The sequence below is a fragment of the Bos grunniens genome, chromosome 16, assembly GCF_055505025.1.
Source record: "Bos grunniens cultivar Pamir isolate PY7600 chromosome 16, Bosgru_T2T1.0, whole genome shotgun sequence".
Taxonomy (NCBI): Eukaryota; Metazoa; Chordata; class Mammalia; order Artiodactyla; family Bovidae; genus Bos; species Bos grunniens.
This window is the reverse complement of record NC_141180.1, coordinates 38399024-38413916: the sequence shown is the minus strand read 5'-3', so window position 1 is coordinate 38413916 and position 14893 is coordinate 38399024. Positions and strand designations below refer to the sequence as shown.

General features: G+C 51.9%; 1 long non-coding RNA gene across 1 annotated transcript in view; it reads left to right on the top strand.

The window, feature by feature from the left end:
* The window catches only part of LOC147356636 (uncharacterized), a 54958-nt gene extending 43446 nt beyond the window's left edge, over positions 1-11512 (top strand). The window contains exons 2-4 of the long non-coding RNA XR_015143398.1: positions 290-363; positions 745-956; positions 11319-11512. This is a non-coding gene — a long non-coding RNA (uncharacterized LOC147356636). The remainder of the gene's footprint in view (positions 1-289; positions 364-744; positions 957-11318) is intronic.
* Positions 11513-14893: the final 3381 nt, after the last annotated feature.

The window sequence follows — 14893 nt, the reverse complement described above, 5'->3', positions numbered from 1 at the left end:
GCCTGGGAGACCCCATGGACAGAAGAGACTGGTGGGCTACAGTCCATGGGTTCGCAATAGAGTTGGACGTGACTTGGCAACTAAACAACAACAAACCCATGGAATATCCTGTTGGTGTGTACCTTTCCAAACTTTCTCCTATTACTGCTGTTTAAAAAATCTATTTCATGTAAGGGGCTTCTAGGCAGAGCAGCCCTTTAGCTTCTATCTGGGTGTCCGAGATTTCCAGCCTCGCAGAGAAGTAGCCTGAGCAGGTTCAGCCCATGATTCTGTCCTCTTCTCATTACAGGGACCTGGAGGCCCCCAAACGCTTGGATTCTTTTCCTGCCAAATGTGACTACTTCCTGCATCATGATCCTGATGGTAACTTCATTCTTTAAAAAAAAAACATTTATTTTTACTTATTTATTTGACTGAACTGGGTCTTAGTTTCAGCATGTGGGATCTTTAGTTGTGGCATGTGAACTCTTATTTGCAACATGTGGGATCTAGTTCTCTGACCAGGGATGGAATCCAGGCCTCCTGCACTGGGAGCTCTGAATCTCAGCCATTGGATCATCAGGGAAGCCCTGGTATCTTCATTTCACAAGCCTGATACTTAGCCTTCTTCATGCAGAAGGAGGTGGGTTTGGGCAATACCAGACTTGGTGATGTCTCTTGGGAAGCTTCCATTCTAGGAGACCAAAGGTGCTAAGCCTGAGCTCAGATGTCCAGAAAGGGGACACTGCCACCCTTCCTCCATAGAAACCCAGCTGAGAGAGACGGACAGAGGGAAGATCAGGTCTTGCCTTCTCAGAGTTTATGGGCACAGATCTAGGAAGACTGCTAAGCTCAGATGCTGCCTTCTCCAGGCAGTCCTCCTAATAGTGGATCACTCCTCTTCTGCGCACTGTACCTGCTTCTACCACAACGCCTGCCACCCTGATGAATAACATCTGCTCACACAGCTTCTCCTGGTAGGTCTGGAGTGTGTTTGGGGAAGGGAGTCACCCCCACAGTGTTTGCCTTAGGGCCTGGCACATAGTAGGTGCTCAATTATTGCTTAATGGGGGGTTGGGGTGAATAAAATGCTGACTGACTGTGAAGCTGATAGAGCATAAGCTCAGGGTCCCTCACATGCATGGTCTATTACTCACAAGACCATATGATTCAGTACAATTTGCAAAAGTGAGATATGTTTGTATTTTTTTCTTAAAAACCACCTTCTTCCAAATTACACAAGCTGCAGACCCCATACGACCTGGACCATGCCCAGGGAAGGCTCAGAGAAGCAGGTTTCAGAGCTGCGGTTGGAGGGGTGGGCTCATGCCGGCTAGAGGGGCGGCAGATGCTTCTTTGAGAGTCAGGAAGACAAGAAACCGCCCTGATTTAGGCAGCAACTGATAGCCTGGGGGGCTTCCCTGGTGGCTCAGATGGTAAAGAATCTGCCTGCAATGAAGCAGACCCAGGTTCAATCCCTGGGTGGGGAAGATCCCCTGGAGACGCAAATGGCTCCCCAGTCCAGTATTCTTGCCTGGAGAATTCCATGGACAGAAGAGCCATGGGGTTGTAAAGAGTCAGACACGACTGAGCGGCTAACACTTTCACTTTCTTCTGATGGCCTGGGAGCCCAAGGGTTGCGGCTCCCTGAGCACACCTGTCGCTTCATTCAATTGCTTGGCCCCCAGGAGGGTGTGAACTGCTCCTTGGACCCTCTTGTTTTCCTCTTCTGTTTTTCTCCTCACTTCCATTTCCTCTTTCCTTCATTTTTTGTCCTCCCTCCCTTAACCCAGCCCAGAATTTCTCCCGGGAGGGTTGTGGTCCATAGTGGGGGAGAAATTTCAGTAACTCTCCTTTCCCTTCTCTTTCTTTTCCTTTCTGTAATCACTCTCCTCTTTAACGTCCCCCACCTTCCACCCCACCAATACACTCTCTTCTCAGGCCCCACCACATAGCACTGACCTGGGTATGTGCTGTGTGACTGACTGAGGTCAACTCCAGCATCCCTCACGGGAACCACTGCTTTGACATCTTTGAAGATCCGTCTTGCTCATGGTTGAGTGCTGGAATGAGCCAGGCAGTCTCAGAGTGGCGACATGCCTTTGGCTTGGTTATTTACCTCCTCTGAGCCTCAACTGATTCATCTGTAAAATGGGAATAAGAAAGCCAACCCTATGGGATATCGGTGAGGGTCAAGGGAGACAAGATATGAGGAGATGCTTGACACCGGTCAAGGGATGTTCAGTCTGGCAAGGCTGGACTTTCCTGAAATCCACAAGTGTCCCTTGGCTTTAAGGGCTTCCCTGGTGGGGGTTGAACTACTGGATTCTGGAAGCTGGACCCAGATTTTCATCCCTAGCAGCCTCAGCTCACTTCTTAGACTCTTCCATGAGAACTGCCCAGCTTCCAGTGGGTTGATGTTAATCATATTTGCCATGAACAGTCACTGACCTATAATTGCAGCTTATTAACTATGTTTTCCTCTTTCATTTGCACACATGAATTTTTCTCTACTTCCAGAAAACAAATTATGGGTTAGAAATCAGAATATCCCAAAGGAGGGGTGAAAAGTTTGAAGCAGAGTGACTGCTACATAATGAAGTGTCCAGTGATCATGTCCAGATGGGGACAAGAATGTGTCCACTGCTGGCCCACGTTCATTCAGCTAAAGGGCTCAGAGGCCTGAGGGTGGGGTTGGGGTTCCCAGGCCGAGTTTCCTTCCAGAGGCCATGGCTCTTGAGCCTCAAGATGTGGCTGGGCCCACAGGTGGCAGCTGGAAGTGACAGGTGGCACAGTTCTCCTCTAGACATTCATGGGCACTGGCTGGATGCCCGGGTCCACTGGGCTGTTGTCTGAGCAAGCTGGGAGGAAATGGGATGGAGTAGGGGTGGGGGTATTAAAGATCCCGAGCTAATGTCCTCCACTTCCCATCCTCGCTGGCACTGGAGATAGTTGGAGGACAGAGTTAAGCTATAGCTTCTCTGGTGGCTAAGATGGTAAAGAGTCTGCCTGCTATGTGGGAGACCCAGGTTTGATCCCTGGGTTGGGAAGATCCCCTGGAGAAGGGAATGGCGACCTACTCCAGTATTCTTGCCTGGAGAATCCCATGGATGGAGGAGACTGGAGGGCTACAGTCCATGGGGTTGCAGAGTTGGACACGACTGAGCAACTAACACACTCACACTCATTGAGTCTTTGTCCTCTTTTTCCTCCATTGGAAAAAGTTGCTAGTTTGCATGTTCCTTCTTGACCTGGGTAGTGTCGAGGAATTATAGACTTTTAGTCATAAAAGTACCTCCAATACAATCAGGTATAATGTCTCCATTTTAAAGATTAGGAAACAGAAAGAGAAATGTAAAGAGTTTGGTGCAAAAAACCTGCTAACGACAGTCACCCAGCAAGCATTTATTAAACATCTCCTCTAGGCCAGGTGCTGTGCTGTTGCTAAGGGAATAGATTTGAATGAGACATGGAGCCTTGCCCAGGAAGGGTTTATATCTGTGTTTTCTTTTATTGGCTACGTTACACAGCTTGCAGGGTCTCAGTTCCCTGACCAGGGATTCAATCTGTGCCCCTTGAAGTGTAAGTGCAAAGTCCTGACTACTGGACCACCAGAGAATTGCTTGTAGTTGTGTTTTCCTCAGGTCTGAATTTTAAAACAAATGTGCCTGGCAAGGAGAGTCCCCAGACCACAGCTCAGAGGATCTGAGCTCCTCCAGCTCTGAGCCTGGCTCACGGCTGTCATGGGCAGATGGGCTGGCCTCTCTGAGATTCTTTTGCTTCCCAATCACAAGGAGCAGGGATAGAGCGGCAGGGCTTTCTCTGCCTACTTGTCTTTTTTTTTTTTTCTTTTCTCCAGATATTATTTGGCTGCATGGGCTCTAAGTTGCAGCATGTGGAATCTAGTTCCCTGAGCAGGGATCAAACCCCAGCCCCCTGCTTTGGGAGCATGGAGCCTTAGGCACTGGACCACCAGGGAAACCCTGTCTACTTGCCTTCTTAGTGGCACAAGTGGCCAGGCCAAGTCTAATGCTAGTCCTCCTGAGAATCACAGGGCCAGACCTCCAGAATCCCTAAGCATCGCCCCAGGGCGTTCCACTGACATTCCTGCGCCGGTCACCTCTCCTCTGCTACGGGCCTGTAATTCCGGGAGCTGCCGCCAGGGGGACGGTGTTGCCGGTGTCATGCGACACGGGGCCGAGTGACTGAGAAAAGCAGGACTCACTCCCGGCCCAGGCGACTGCTTTGTCTCCAGCCACCTGCCTTTGAAGCCTGGATACCCGAATCTCAGCATCCTTTTCCAAGTGAGGCGTGGGTGTATGCGGTGGCCCCCTCATCCCTGAACACAGATGCAGAGAGGTGGGCAGCAAGTACTCAACAGAGGACAGGTCTCCGCTGCCCTGGCCTCCCTCCCTACCACCCCCTTCCCCCACCTGAGGACCTCATCGAATTGACTGATTCATTCCTGGTGACTTCTGCAGCCCGCTTCCGCGTCTGCACCTTGAACTTGCTTTAAGTTTTAATTAAAGCCGTTTCACCGGCCTTGCCCTTGGCTACATGCAGCTGTGGGCACGGGGCACATAGATATTTAATACTCTGCCTCTCCCCACTGAAGGCGCAGGGTGCCCAAGGGTGTACCCGAGCCATGCGCGCTCTCAGCGATCCGCGAGCTCACTTAAGTGTGCCCACAGGCCCCGAGCGGGAGGCCGAGCAATAACTATTCATTGCCCTGGGTTAAGTGTGCCCAGGGGCACCCGTAAACTCAACGCAGTGATTAGCGATTGCTCCCAGAGAAGACTGCCCGAGGTCCTGCGGAATGTCCTCGGCCCTAAATATAGCCTCCGCGTGGGGCCTTAAAGGGCACCGTGCGTTTTTGCTTCGTTCTTGTCTTCCCTTCCTTCTTTAAGCAGAACTCTTCCCTCCTCAAAGCCCAGCCTGCAGCAGCTCCCCTGCCTTCCTCCAGGCTGCGGCGGAGGACAAGAGCAGGACCGCGCTAGTAGTGGCAGAGGAAACGCTGAATCCTCTCCATCCTCTCACCAAGCCTCAGGAATCCGCCCTACTCCTCTTTTTTTTTTTTTGGCTGTGGCACCCATCATATGGTGTCTTATTTCCCCGGCCAGGGATCGAACCTGGGCCCCCTGCATTGGAAACACGGTGTTCTAAACCACTGGACTGCTAGGGAGGTTCCTCTGCCCCATTCCTGCCTCTTCACTCCCCAAGCGAAGGCGGCACCTCCAAAGGAGACACTGGGGCTCACTGGAGGGGCTCCCTGGGGGCCACTGCGAGCCTGCTGCAAGGAAGGGCCGAGGGGCCAAGGGGCAGCAGAGCTGGGGAACTGAGAAGGCTGAGCTGGCTGGGGTCTCCTCAGGTCCCTTTTGTTTCTTTCTGCTCCTGGGAGCCCCTCTCTGTCCCTCTGTATGGAGGAGTTAGAGGGTAGTCTTGGATGGGGGTGTCATTAAGGCAAGTCAGTCCCCTCTGGCCTCACACGTCCCCACCTTGGATGGGATGTGGTCAGATGATCTCTGACGGACCCTTGGCTGGTCTGTGACTCTCTTCTTGTGCGGAGACTGCCCTGCCAAAGCCTGAAGCAAATGCGAGGTGGAGTTTGGAGAAAGTAGGAAGAATTGAGAGGATGGCAGGGTGGAGGGCTTGGGCTGCAGCAGAAACTCCTGGGAAGGTGTCTCGCCTGTACCATCCCTTCCCTTCATCTGTGATGCGAGAAGACTGGTTCCCTGAGGGCATGGTCTTGAGGCTCACAGGGAGGACGGTGACCCACCAGCTCAGTTCGCCTGGGACTATTCCTGCTTTGGCCCTAAGTCCCACACCAGGGGGGCCTGCTCAGTTCCCAGGAAACTGTGATGTGTGGCCACCCCGAGTTCAATGCCAGTGGTGAGTGCACCAGCCCTTGGAAGCACTCCTTCCACCTTTGCTTATTGGATTTGAAAAGGAAAGAGAAAGGGTGAGGGAGAAATGTGTGAACTTGGGGGATCCAGAGAGACCCTTCTGCCACGTTCATGCGCTCTTGGCCTCACCAGCTGCGCCCGGGACCTCCTCCCTGCCTGGGACCCCTGCTGCCCCCTTGGCCGGGCCCAGGGAAGCAGCTGAGGCAACGACATTTCCCTGGGTCTGTTGACACTGGCGTCTCAGAACATAAATGATTTTCTTGTCTTAATGAGCAAACAGCCCAGCCGCAGGGCTCCCTCACCAGCCTCCCGCTGGGGTAATTGCCAGCACTTCTGTGCTCAGGCAGAAATGTTTATTCTCACCTTTGCTTACTGCTTGCCAGGAGAGGTTGCTTGCTTTCTGTTCTGCAGGTCTCCCCCTCACCCCACGAGAAGCGCCTGTGGACAGATAGCTGGGGCAGGAGCAACTTTCTTGAAGGTTCTGCCAGGTCTGGTGTTTGGGGACGCCCCAAGGCAGGAGGTGTTGACTTCTGTTCTCCTTTGGAGAGTATTAGTGGGTGCGGCTGAGTGTGCTGGGCTTGGGCTGTGGCGGTGGAGTTGGAAGCATACACTGGTACCTGCAAGCAGAGGCCTGAGACCATCCAGGAGAATCTGAGGAGGGGTCCTGGCTTTGATTGGGAGGCCTCCGAGGTCTACCCAGTGCTGTGATTCCCTCTGCACCGTCTCCAGTGATGGAAGCTCATGTCTTTGCAAAGCCACCTGTTCCCGTACTGCCCAGCTCTTTCCCCAAACTTTCCATCAGCTGGTCCTCTGTTCTCCGTGGCCCCCTGGGAGCAGGCGGTCCCGTCTTCATTTCACATCCCTTTGAATATGTGAAGTCAGTGAGCTTTCCCTTCCTCAAATCTTCTCCTGAATGCCTCCTGCTAGTCCTCCTAGGATAGGGACTGGGGGCCCCTCCCCGTCCCCTCCCCGTCCCCTCCCGCCATCCAGGTACCCGTTTGCCAAGGTCCTACTAGAAGCTTGCAAAGGGAACTGAGGCAGCATGCAGACTGGGTGGAGTGCAGGTCACCTGACGGCCTTGCTAGCAGGGGTCACGGTGCATTGGATCTTTCAGCCAGGTTGTCTCCCGGCTCTGGTCCTGCCAGGGGTCCCCTGGAGTATAAGGAGTCAAGCGTCCAGTTTGCTTTCCTCTCTGAGTGGCCTTTTCATACTATTCATGGGTTCTCGATGGACATGAGTTTGAGCAAGCTGCGGGAGTTGATGTTGGACAGAGAAGCCTGGCATGCTGCAGTCCATGGGGTCGCAAAGAGTCGGACACGACTGAGCGACTGAACTGAACTGAGTGGCATGCTGCCTGGCCTCGCGGTCCTGCCCATCCTCCCCTTGACCCTGTGACCTTCCTGAGTATGTCTCCTCAAGTTCACCTTCTGCTTGAGCCCCCAGTGACCCAGTCTCCTTGGCCAGACTCTTTAAGAGTGTGTCCTGTTTATCCAGACCCTGTGTCTGCTGTCTCATAGAGGGGAGCTGGCAGCCTCTCTGGGCAATGGCAGCTTGATGGGATTATCAGCACGGTGATGACCAGTGTGGCCATCACCACCACCCGCCTCCCCTGACAGAGCCCAAGGCAAGACGCTGTCCAGAGGCGGGAGGTCAGGGGTGGACAGCAACCATGCCAGGTGGGGAGCCTTGAGGCGTGGCCCCTTGGAGAGGCCCCAGAGAACAATTCCCTGGGGCTCAAACACTGATTCAAATGTCCACCTGGAGACTGGACAGATTTAGGCAGGCGGCTTCGAAAATTGGGCTGCATTAGCATCAAGTGCTCTGGGAGGCAGACGGGGGGCTTCTGCAATCACGCATTCAGCTCGTCGTCCTGATCATGGTGGCAGGAGCGTAATTACCATCTCTTTAAATAGCCCAAAGTTGCCGTGTAAGAGAAGATGGCTCACATGACATTTGCTCTGAGCTGGCTTGCTGCTAAAAATATCTCAGCTAAATAATATTTCCGGTGGTACTGGAGCCACAGTCCCTGACCTGAGCTCTATGACACTTGGGGGTTCAGTCCAGAGGCTGGTTGGAATGTCGGAGGGGGTCTGCTTCTGGAGGAGCAGTTTCTGAGGTCACGGGAGTCACTCCAGCCTCAGCAGGTGCTGCACATCCCCCAGGGTCCCTGCTGCTTGTGGGGAGCGGCCACTATGCCTAGGCTTTATTTTTTGGCTGAGACGCACTGCAGGCAGGATCTGAGTTCCCCCACCAGGAATCAAACCTTTACCCCCTGGGTTGGAGGAAGCTCTGGACTACCAGGCAAGTCCCTACACCTAGTCTTTGGGAGCCGCTGGCCCACCGGGTGAGACCCAGGGGTGCCCCCAAGGTCCTGCCTTTCTGGCTGCGTTGTTCTCTGGTCCCTTCTGTGTTCCTCCATCCTCTGGGCACCTTGTGCCAGTGGGTCCACCCCATCTCAGCCGTGCATTCTTGAATTGCTTGGCACAGACAGACCTTGGCTCTTCCTGGTGGGTATGAGTGTGTGTGTGGAGTAGGGATGGAGTATGGAGACTGGATGAAAAGTGGAATCATCTGCTTTTCCAAACCCGGGGGTCTTCAAACTCCTAGGAAGTCCGAGGTGGCCTCCAGGGGCTCCGAGAACATAGATGAGAGAGGGTCCTCTGTCTTCACCAGGCTCTCCAGGGCTCTGTGGTCTGACAGTGGTCGGGACCCCTGATCTAGACCCTGGATGTGATAACTATTTCATCCAGCGTGGGGTGTGATACAGAGGGGCCGGGAAGATCACTTCCTACTTTTGGGGAATTAAATTTTAAGGAACTCTGTGTGCGGATTTAGGTGGATCCAAGGCTTCATCCTGAGCGGGTAGATCTGAGGTGACTAAGATGTGACATGGGTGTATTAGAATTTTATCATGGGCCAGATTTTACGACGGGGCTCTGGAGACTTTAGGGCACTGGGGATGGCCTCACCAAGCCCTCAAACATCTCTTTTCTTATTCACAATGCTTGAAATCCATTTACTCAGAGACAGATGCTTTCATTTAGCCACTGCAGAGCTGGCTTAAAACGGCCCCGTGAGAGGGCTGACACGACAAAATTCTTGCTAAAGTGTAAACAACTGATACAAGCTTTATTTCTTAAGAGCAGCTTTGGTAATGAAAGGGGCACCAGGCTAGGTCACCGAGCTGAAGAAGTCTTGGCTGAGACATCTCTGTAGTTCCCCACAGCAGAGCTGCTCTCAACATCTGCTTCCTTGTGGGCTTCTGAGTATGGTGGGATCCCCCGGTGCTGGGGATGGCTTTTCCTTCTCTTGCTCATCAGTGGCCACGTTCCAGCCCAGGGAGTGATACTCAACACCAAGTAATCTCGTGTTGAGCGAGCAAGTAAGCTAAGTCACTTCAGTCATGTCTGACTCTGTTCAACCCTATGTGCTGTAGCTGGCGAGGCTCCTCTGTCCATGGGATTCTCCAAGCAAGAGTACAGGAGTGGGTTGCCATGCCCTCCTCCAGGGGATCTTTCTGACCCAGGGATCAAACCTGAGTCTTTTACTGCTCCTGCGTTGGCAGGGGGGTTCTTTACCACTAGTGCCACCTGGGAAACCCAACCTCATGTCACCGATCCCGAAAATGTACTATGCCGGCCACGGCCGTGGCCCCTGGCTGTGGTCCTGCCACCACCCTCTTGTCCATGTGACTGCAGAGTGTGTATCTTTCTGTGTCACGTGTTCTTCCAGAATCATCCCCCCAGCCAGAGTTGGGGGTCTTGTTCATGTCCCAAAGCAGAGACTTGATCTGGTCTAAAGAGGCTCCTACTCAGAGGAGTGAGTGAAAGTCGCTCAGTCGGATCCGACTCTTTGTGACCCCATGGACTGTTGCCCACTCGGCTCCTCTGTCCATGGAATTCTCCAGGCCATGGAGAATACTGGAATGGGTAGCCTGCTGTTCACTTTTCCAGGGGATCCTCCCAACCCAGGGATCAAACCCAGGTCTCCCACACTGCAGGTGGATTCTTCACTGTCTAAGCCACAAGAGGAGAGCCTGAGCCTAAAATTCCTGAGTGTTCCAGTCCTACATCTTGAAGACAGAGACTGTGGTGGTCTGTGTCCTGGAGGCTGGGGTGTACCAGGTCCAGGCCAGGGTCTTGGTAGTGGTGTTGGCTGTCCTGCCCCTTCTGAAGGCCCCTTCTGCTCAGGCCACTGAGGTGGTGAGGAGTCAGAGACATGAGTGCAGCACGGTGAGGCCAGCAGGAATGGACCTTTGCCACTTACACCCTGGAAGCTGCCGCTCTTGTCAGGGTGGCTCCATGGGAGGGACAGCCACAGGGCGCAGGATGCACTGTGACACATGCAAATAACACCTCGTTGCCCTGCAGCTTTGCCAGGAGGCCCAAGGAGCCCCGGGAAAGCAGGCTTTCTATAGGATGGCCCTGAGCTGGAAATTTGCTCCCCCACCCATCCTCTGGGGTTTTTCCGGTGTATGGGTGAGAGTCACGGAGAGGGCTGGTTCTGCCTGTGGCTCCTTCTCCCATGACAAGGCTTCCTATCCCCTGGCTTGACACGTCCCACACCCAACCAGGGAAGCAATGGCATCAGGCACACTGGCTGGAACTGGCCCAGGAACAGGAAAGCCGAGGGAACCGGTGATGATGTGGTTGCTGGCTGATGTGGTGATGTGGTCAAAGTGCCGGGGAGAGGGAAGGCACACGTTAACTTTCTAGCTGCAGGACCTCAGCCTTTTTTTTTTTTTTTTACCTGCAAAATGAGAATAGGGGTACCTGCTCTGAGGACTGGAGGTGATGGTTCTTAGGAGCTCGGTGGGGTTCCTGGCACAAAATGAGCCACTTCCATTTCGATCCTCCAGCAATCTGTGTGGGCTCCAGCTTCTCGGGTCACCTACAGGAGGGAGTAGGCTCTTCGGCAAAGAATAGTACTTGATGCCATTTATTTCTGAGCCCAAGTCGAGCCCTCTTCTCCACGTGGTGTGTGTCCTCTCCAAGATGCTGGGATTCTCCGCTTGAAAGGGGTTTTTGGTGAAAGCGCAGTTACCAGACAACCTGGTATTCGCAAAACCACCAGGAGCAAAACCCATTGAAATACAGCATAAGGAAATACACATAATTCACAAATGATGTTGATCACTTTCATCTTCGACTTCCTAACTGTCCTCAATAGAAGACAGACGCGAAGGAGATTTAACTCAGATGTTAATAGTGCAAGAATGCCCCGTTACCAGGATATGATGTTTCGGTGCTGCATAAAAATGTAATTATATTCAGAAGTATATTTAAAGATTAAAAGGGGGACTGCCTACCATCTAGCCCCAAATTCAGAATTAGAAACAAAGGAAGAGGCGGGGCGGGGATGAGTTCTAACAGTCTGCTAAAAATGGAAAAGTTTCCTGAAAGTTTTTACACATTTCGGCTGTTTTTGTTTTAACAGTTTCCTGCAGCGATGACATTGATTTTGGAAAGGGAGGGCCAGAATTTTATCCAACAAATATTCACTAAGCATTTGCCACGCATGAGGCCCCGTGGGAGGAAACGGAGTTCACCGGATTCTGTCCTTGCTTTCAAGTACTGGCCTGTCTGGAAGGGGAGAGAAGAAATGTCCAGGGAAAAAAAAAAAAAAAGAAATGTCCAGGGAGTTGTAATGGAGGGCAGGCGGGTTTGGGGAGGGAGACGCCAAGGAGCACGTGACCCTTGTCTAGGGCTTTGAAGAGAGGGTAGGTTCTTGGTAGGGACCTAGTACATAAGATACAAAAATAGCTGGCAACAGCAATAAGAACATTTTAGGAAGTCTTTTTGGCCTCTCTCGAAAGATTTACACAAGGAAAGAATGTTCTCTTCCTTGTTTTATTAATTTAATACCAGCAGCCAGAATGAACCTCTCCCCTCCCTGGTTTCCAACATGCCTTCCCTGTATATCCCCTGCAGTTTCTAGGTCTTTCTATTCTTATTATAGTTATTGGTACACGCTCCTGTCTTGTCCTGCGGTCTGGGAACTCCTTGCCATCAGGGGCCCTGCCTGGTTCAGCATTTTGCTCTTTGTGGGCCTTATCAGACTGCCTTGGCCTTGGTAAACACTTAATAAATGCCCATGGGATTGAATTTTCAGCAGGAATTTTTAAAAAGTTTTAGACAAAGAACATTTCTTTGAGATAATATGTGGGTAATCTATTGGAATATTAGTGCCTAAGCACTTGGAGGTTACAGATTTTTTTTTAAACTGTTAGTCTTTATTTACTTGGGTTTCCCAGGTGGCACAATGGTAAAGAATCCACTGGCCAAAACAGAAGACAAGGGAGACTTGGGTTCGATCCCTGGGTTGAGAAGATCCCCTGGAGTAGGAAATGGCAACCCACTCCAGTATTTCTTGCCTGGAAAATTCCATGGACAGAGGGGCCTGGCAGGCTACAGTTCATGGGGCCACAGAGTTAGATGTGACTGAGTGACTGAGCACACACACACACTTTATTTTTTTTAATTTTTGGCTACACCTCATGGAGGATCTTAGTTTCTCAACGAGGGATCAAACCCAAGCCCTCTGCAGTGGAAGCACAGAGCCCTAACCACAGGACTGCAGGGAATTCCTCTTTACAGATTTTTAAAAATCTCCTTCCTCCCCCGCAAAAGGTGATTAGAACCTATGGGAGAAATCCTAATTACTTAAGATCAGAGGTGTCAAGGACAGTGGAGGCAATGGAGTGCCCAGCCTGGAAAAGAAACCAAGAGGGTGGTTTAGCTAAACCTGTTTTACATTTTAAAGCAGGAGTGAGGGTTAGAAAACCATCAGGGGCCCTGCCCTGTTTAGCATCTTGCTCTGCAACCACACCTGGCCCAAGTGTCGGATGACAAAGGCCATGAAGCTCAGTGTAGGAGCCACAAGGGAGTGGCGGGGACTCTGGTGCACTGGCAGCCACCAGACCACTTTAAACAGAGTAGCTTTGGACTTTCCTGGCAGTCTAGTGGTTAAAACTCTTTGCTTCCAATGCAAGGGCATGGGGTTGATCCCTGGCATGGCACTAAGAGCCCACGTGTTGAGTGGTGTGGCCAGAAAAGAAAAAAAAAGAAAAGTAGCTTCACTTTACTGGAACCCATTCCTGCCTTGTAGGGAGGCAGGCTGGCGTGGCCAAATGTGACTTTTCAGGAAAATCTGTTTATAAAATTTTGTCAGTTAATTTAGAAAATATTTAAACCCTCTGCAGGCCAAACCAAACATGTCTAAGGGCTATATTTGACTTGTGAGCCAGAATTTGCAACTGGGTGGGGTGCATTTTTGCCTCCCGGGGGACAGTTAGCAGTCTGGAGATGTTTCTGATTATGACAAGGCAAGGCGATGCTATTAGCACGTGGAGGGTAGAGGCCAGGGATGCTGCTGGGGTGCACAGGAGGCCCCCCAACAACAAAGAACGATCTTGCCCGGGATGTCGACGGGGTCAACGCAGAGTCTGTTCTGGATGGTTCCTGGGGCGGAGCTGATGGATTTGGTCTCAACACAGGGAATGGCTCAGAGGTGGAACCAGCTGGTGGCATCAAACAGAGAGGCAGAGAGTTGGGACCAGGGGCAATTTACAGAAAACCTGGGACTTCCCTGGTGGCTTGGTGGATAAGACTCCATCTGCCAGTGGAGGGGACACAGGTTCGATCCCTGGTCTGGGAAGATTCCACATGCCGTGGAGCAACTAAGCCCGTGTGGCACGGCTACTGAGCTCGTGCTCTTAAAGCCCACTAGCTGTAACTACCAAGCCTGCACGCTGCAACTGCTGAAGCCTGTGTGTCTAGAGCCTGTGCTCTGCAACAACAGAAGCCACCTCCACGAGAAGCCCGAGCACCATGAAGAGTAGCCCCTGCTCGCTGCAACTAGAGAAAGCCTGTGTGCAGCAATGAAGACCCAGCAACAAAAAATAAATAAATAAAATTTTACAGAAAAGCTGAAATTGTGATTCAATTTCAGAAATAGATTTTGGTCTCAAAAAGGACTCCAGGTCAAGGGTCTGTGAAATTCAACCGATGAGGACAGTTTCTACTCCAGTGCTTGAACTTGAACTCCAAAGCCTGTTTCCCTGTCTGTAAAAATGGCCCCTCCAGCAGGGTGTCGGGAGGATTCTGCTCTCTTAGGAGAAGGACTTGATCTCTGCCTCCTTTCTGAGAGGTTCAGGAAGGAGTTGTCTGCTTCAGCTGCCATGCTGAGGACCACTCCCCACCATCCCCAGGAACCCCTCCAGCAGGAATGCCATCTGCCACTTTCTCCCAGTTCCAAACTGAGGACCAGCTGCATTTGGAGGCCTCTCCAGTGTTCTTGCCTGGAGAATCCCAGGGACGGGGGAGCCTGGTGGGCCGCTGTCTATGGGGTCGCACAGAGTCGGACACGACTGAAGCGACTGGGCAGCAGCAGCAGGAAGGATTTTCTTTCTTTCTTTTTTGTTAACTTTAAACATTTTATTTTGTATTGGGGTATAGCCAATTAATGGGGCTTCCCAGGTGGCTCAGATGGTGAAGAATCTACCTGCAATGTGGAAGACCCAGGTTCGATCCCCAGGTTGAGAAGATCCCATGGAGAAGGGAATGGCAACCCACTCCAATATACTTGCTTGGGAAGTCCCATGGACAGAGGAACCTGGTGAGCTATAGTCTATGGGGTAGCAAAGAGTCGGACACAACTGAGCGACTAACACACACACACACACAGCCAATTAACAATGTTGTGGTAGTTTTAGGTGAATAGCAAAGGGACTCAGCCATACATATACATGTATCTTTTCTTCTTCTCCCAAACCCCTCCCATCCAGGCTGCCATATAACATCGAGCAGAGCTCCATGTGGTATACAATAGGTCCTTGTTGGGAGGGGCTTTGTCAGAGCTTCGCTCACCATGGAAGTCCAGTTCCCATGGACTGGCTGATGGAAGTCCTCACCCTGACTTCCACTCACGGGTTCCCCTAAAGGGCACAGCCCCACGAGGCATCAGTGGACCCAACCAGGCACAAGGCCCCTCTCTCACCACCATTCTTCCAA